The 6,000-nt window shown below is 46.6% G+C and overlaps 1 protein-coding gene across 2 annotated transcripts in view; it reads left to right on the top strand.

The window, feature by feature from the left end:
- Positions 1-248: 248 nt before the first annotated feature.
- Positions 249-6,000, top strand: part of PRDM10 (PR/SET domain 10) — a 103,574-nt gene continuing 97,822 nt past the window's right edge. The window contains exon 1 of one of the 2 annotated variants that reach the window (XM_058687315.1): positions 249-671. The gene's annotated coding sequence lies outside the window, so the exon portion shown is untranslated. The remainder of the gene's footprint in view (positions 672-6,000) is intronic. The other variant, XM_058687317.1, reaches the window with a different exon arrangement.

Here is a 6,000-nt window from a genome sequence, read left to right as displayed (position 1 = left end):
GTGTGAGGGCGCCAAGCAGGAGCACGCCCGTAAGCCCGCGGCGCGCTCCCCCCGCCACATCCCCTGGTGCGGCTGCTCAGCACACCGAGCATCTCGGGTGCAGGGGGCTGGCTCGGCCCAGAAGAGCACTCCAACCCGTCTAATCCGGCCACCGAGGTTGAACGTTTCCCCACCTCCGCGGCCACGGGACCCTCAGGGCCGGCTTGACCCTGAATCCTAAGAGTCGGGTTTTCTGATTGGCTGAGAGTACAAACGCAAGCGAGCGCTGACTGAGACCCGCTCTTTGATTGGGTTTTAAATGAACAGCAGAGCACGAAATAAAGAGGCCTTCAGTCATTGGGCCATTGTGTGAATCTCCTTTTGGCTTTCTCTGCCGCCAGAATAAGCGTCTCAGGATCTTCGTCATGAGTCTTAAATCTGGGCCTGTCAGTTCGCCCCAGCATTACTCGTCTCTAAGCAGGGCACGGGGTTTACGGAGTTCAACCAATCATATGACGTCGAGATCAGGTTGCCAGGCAGATTATGCTAATAAGGCCCCGCCTTTTATGCTGCTCCCACTCTGCGGCGGGAAGAACCACCTGGAGGTGGCGGGGGGGGTTTGATTTCCATCACCCCTAGGGAGAGAGGATCGGGGACCCGCTGATCTTCCAGCTCCCCTCACCCAACGTCGTGTAAGTACCTAAAGGATTAAGGGAACCGGATAAGCCAGCGTCCAGAGTACCCCATCGACTGGGAGGGTGTTTCGTCTTTGCTTAGTCCCACCCAAAATGGCGCCAAGCTCTTTCCGCGTCTCAGAGCCCGGCCGGGGCCAACCGACCGCGGACCCGGGTGGGGGGGGAAACTGATGGTGGTGGTGGGGGGGAGAAATCCCGGCGGCACCGCCCGATGGTACAGTCCAGCCGGGGCTGGGACAAGGCACCTCACTCGGGGTGGGGGGTCAAACCATCTGCACCTTCTAAGGGGAAAGGGGCAAAACCCCCTAAAGGAGCCCCTCCTGGCGCTGCTTTCAGCGATGGCTTCGGCGCCTCTTGGCCCCTGCCTTCCCCGCGCGCAGCCTCCCCTCTGCGACCCCCGAGTGGCTCGCACGCTCCGCCGGCCGCGCGCACCTCTCCTCCCCTGCCCGCGTTGGTTGGGCCGGGACGGCAGTTGGGCGCCCTGCGCGCTCCTGCGGCGGCGGTTGGGCCGGCGCTCGGGGTGCGGCGGCCGCTCGGGGTGCGGCGGGCGGTCTCCGCCGGCCCGATACCCGGGGGGCGGCGCGGGGGTGGCGGCGCGGTCCGGGCCTCGGGGCCAAGCGGGCGGTCGGCCCGCGTGATGGAGGGCTCCCGCGGCTGGGGCGCCCCGCTTTGTCTCGTGAGGCCGCGCCACCCACCTGCCATTGATTGCCGGTCCCCCCCAGTCCCACATTTACAAGCTGGCGTCGCCGGGACCCGGGGAGGCCGGGCTTGGAGGGGCGTGGGGATGGCACGTTTGGGTCAGTCTCGGTAAACAGCGTCCCGGGGGTGGGCAGGGCGCAGGCCGAGGTCAACCTGCGCCCGGTGTTGCGTGCAAAGGCGTGAGCCCGAGGCCCTTTGCGAGCGGGTTGGTTGTGTGTAGTTCCAGCCGATCATCAGCTTTCCTTAAGCATTTCTAAGTCCGCAGCCAGGTGTTAGGTACTCTACCAAGTAAGATGAAAACGCGGCGCTGTTGAATTTTGTGTGCGGGCGTGTTTAGCCTTGTTTGGAGGATTTGCTGGATTTCAATTTTCAAACAGTGTTTGTGTACATTTAAGCACAAGGAGGGCTGCTGGTGGTGCTGTCATCGAGGATTAAGTGTGCGACGAGTCCCACCCAGCTCAGCCCTGTGCCGAAGTCTGCGCCATCGTCTGTTCAAATCTTGTCCCCCCAAATTCTTGATCCTCAACAGTACTAACCTTCATTAAAAACCAAAAGAATCACTCGTGACTGTACTGTGGCCTCTTTGCCCGACCCATTCCTTTGACATCACTCCAGTTTTTGCAGTAAGCTCTTTGAAGGCAGGAAGGTACACTGTTTTGGGTACTCTTCTCCGCACTCCACACCCACTCCCCCCCCCCCCCCCCCCCCCCCCCACCTCAGTAGTTTGCACCTTCAGGAACCATACTTCTATGTTGCCGTCCAATTCAGAAAACAAAATTGTCATTGTTGGGGGCAAAGCCCTGTTGCAAGCAGTGTTGATTCAAACTGGTATATTTAGAAAGTTACTTCTACGTTTACTTTTTTCGTGAATTGAGGTGAACTTGACAAATGAGCTGTTTTAAAGCGAACAATTTAGTCGTCGGTCTACATTTTAAAATTTTCGACCAAGACATTTTTCCCACCTTGAGACTCCTTAAGAGGAATCAATTAAGATTGATTTATTCTTTGAGCATTAAACTGCTTTCTGTTTTTCTAAGTGAAGCATTTTTTAGTTTTCTAATGTTTTGCAGCACAAGTATTAATGTGTGCATCTGTATTGTACGCGTGAATATAATCAAGATTCTACTACAGACAAGGCATGGGCCCTGAATGCTTTCTTCTTAGATTTGCATGGTATAAGGGATAGCCTGTCAATGCAATATAATCCTGTTGATTGGCACTGCCTCAGATTCCACCTGTCTAAATTTTTTCACCCTAGTTTTAACAATAATACGTGATCATTGTAGAAAATGCAGAAAACCTAGGAACAGTATAAAATACCATAACTGAAAGTAAAATTACCAGAAATAATCCCTGCTGCTATTTTTAGTGTGCTCCAAATCTTTTGTGTGTGTGTATGGAACATTTTTACAAACTCGGCATCGCGTGTGTGGTTTTTGTATCTAGTTTCCGTTGTTTTTAATGTAGATGGGTAGGTACCCTGAGGACTTCGCTGATGATTTGCCACTTGCAGTAGTTTTCCCCATTACTTGAAGGGGCATCATGAAATCCTCAACTGCAGGAATTACAGCGTTTGATTTCTTTTACTTTTTACAAACGTATCCTGATGGGATGAGTTTCTGTATAACAAGCAGAATTGATCAGAGTGCTTAATTTTACCTTTTAAGCACTAGTCAACACATCGTAACTACATACTTTGATTTGGTAAAAGTGATAAACGGTGAAACTCTTGTTTGCAATGTTTGAATGGTTTAGTGCGAGTCTGTTTTAAAATTGAATGCTGATGTACTTTGACCTATTACCACATAAAATACATAATCTCCCACCCTACCTCTTGCCCAGAGTGGAGACACACCCTGTCCAGCAATTTGTATGTATTTTTACAGGCAGAATTTACTGATTATTGTCTAAATTTATCATAAGTACTTCAATAGATTAGCAAACAAGAATTTGATCTGGTGTCTAGATCTTAAGACCCAGTGAGTTAAGAAAAAGGAAATGGGGGCTCCAGGGTGCCTCAGTCCTATGCAGCTCAGTTCTGGGGTTCCAGCCCTGCCTCAGGCTCTCTGCTGTCAGCTCAGAGCCGGGTTCAGATCCTCTGTCCCCCTCTCTCTCTGCCCCTCCCCCATTTGCTTGCGCGCGCGCGCGCTCTCTCTCTCTCTCTCAAAAATACATAAAACATTAAAAAAAAGAAAAGAAAAAGGAAACGTTTGCTACCACCAAATCTTTGCTGAAGGGTACCTCTGGAATTCTCCTTGGGTATTGTGTGGGAGGAGGAGGGTGAGAGGGGAGCTCTGACTTCATTATTTTGGTTCTTCTCTGTTGAAGCCTTCCTCTCCCTCTTCTGGCATTTTACCGTTTACATGATTTACTTAAATCACTGCTAAATCTAGCCTCTGTCTTTTTTTTTTTTTTTCAAAGCCACATTCCTATTTCAAGATTTATGTGGAACATTCTGAACAGGTGCCTTTCCAGTTTATTGCCTACAGCACCTTCTGTGACATTGATAATTCACTATTAGTACTGAAACATTATTTCCAATTCCCTTATCCAAATCCTTCAGAGGCTTACACATTACCTGTGTAGATTTTAAATTTGTTCAGGTTATGGAAAGCACCTGGAAGTAGTTTTTTTGTTTGTTTTTATCTTTTGTTTTTGATAACTTTGAAATAGTTTAGAGATTACTTGGTGGGGGTGGTGAGGAAATGGGGAGGGAGGGGAGAAATTATGGATAATTCCAAATCACAATTACAGCAAGACTAGTTACAATGTAGAGGAAACAAATATCATAAAATCAATACTGTACAATACTTTAAGAACCTCCAGTACATTGCTGAAAGGTCATTATCTGCTAAAATGGCCCATTATTGTTTGTTATTCATTTCCTAGTTGAACTCTCATTTATTTCAACATTAGAATATTGGAGGAGCTACATGCTCCTTTTCTTGACCCATATCCTTCACTTTCTGGGTCTGACTCTCTGGTTGTGATCCACAGCCTCTTTCCGGCTGTGATCTTTATACACACACACACACATACACACATATATATATTTAATTTATTTTTTTTATGCTTATTTATTTTTGGGAGAGGGAGAGCGAGAATCCCAAGGAGGCTCCACACTGTCAGTGCAGAGCCTGATGCGGGGCTTGAACCCACCAACCGTGAGATTGAGACCTGCTCTAAAATCAAGACTCAGTCGTTCAATCTACTGAGCCACCCAGGTGCTCCATGTTGTGATCTTTGAAGGGCTGCTCCTGGGGCACCTGGGTGGCTCAGTTGATTCAACGACTGACTCTATTCTAGCTCAGGTCATGATCCCGGGACTGTTGGATGCAGCCCAGTGTCAGGCTCCACACTCAGCTTGGGATTCTCTCTCTCTCTCCCCCTCTCTTCCTCTGTCCCTCTCCCCACTGTGTACCACCCACCCCTCTAAAAAACAAAATAAATAAATACATTTATTCAAAAAAGAAAAGAGCTATTCCTTAGATCTGTGCCGTCCAACATGGTAGCCAGTAGCCGTATGTGGCTGTGGAGCACTTGAAATTTAGCTTGTGCTGTAAGTGTGAAAAACATGCTAGATTTTGAGATTCGGTATGAAAAAAATTCAATTTATAAAATACTATAAAGTTTAGTATTTTTAAATTAAGAGAATTCTTTAAGTTTACTTATTTATTTTTGAGAGAGAGAGGGGGACAGAGAGAGAGGGAGAGAGGGAGAGGGGCAGCTAGAGGGGGAGAGAGAGAATACCACACAGGCTCCATGCTGTAAGCATGGAGCCCAACCTGGGGCTCTATCCCACAAACGTGAGATCATGACCTGACCTGAAACCAAGAGTAAGACACTTAGCTGACTGGGCCACCCAGGTGCCCCTATTTATTTATTTTTAAGTAATGTCTATACCCAGTGTGGGGCTTGAACTCATGACCCGGAGATCAAGAGTCCCATGCTCTTCCAACTGAGCCAGCCAGGTGCTCTTAAAATACTGATTATATGTTGAAATGATAATATGTTGCATATACTAGGTTAAATAAATATATAATTGCAGTTAATTTCACCTGTTTCAACTTTTAAAAGGTGTAGCTATTTAGATTTAAAATTACATATGTGGCTTGCATGTATGGCTTATATGATATTTCTATTGAACTGTGCAGCTTTAGACTTAGTTTGATAGGGGTGGGAGTGTTTCTAAGCAGTAAGCTGTAATAAGTAATTACCTATGTATTAATTAATATGTATTATTACATACACTTAGTACTTAATATGGAGTAAGTAATAAGATAATGTATTATCTTTTCCTTTCTATGGTTTCATCTAATAGATACTGCTAATGTGTACATGTGTCTGATTTTTTTCTTAGTGCTTATGATAGCTCTCTCAGACACATTATTCTTTTGAAGAAAAACTTAAAACCACCTCCAGATAATTGAGTTAACTGTTGAATTAATGTATTCAATTAATCATTTGAACTTAAAATAATAAAATGGAAATCTGTTGAGCACATAATCCATTAAAAAAAAGTTGAGCTAAGCATAATCAGCTGAATTTTCTCAAACTTGGTCTGCTACTTACTCATTGATTTTTATAGTGAATCACTTTTGCAAAGATTTAAGAAATATTTCTAGGC

The sequence above is a fragment of the Neofelis nebulosa genome, chromosome 10 (genome assembly GCF_028018385.1).
Source record: "Neofelis nebulosa isolate mNeoNeb1 chromosome 10, mNeoNeb1.pri, whole genome shotgun sequence".
Lineage (NCBI taxonomy): Eukaryota > Metazoa > Chordata > Mammalia > Carnivora > Felidae > Neofelis > Neofelis nebulosa.
The sequence above is the reverse complement of the archived record's forward strand: the minus strand, read 5'-3'. Positions and strand labels throughout refer to the sequence as shown.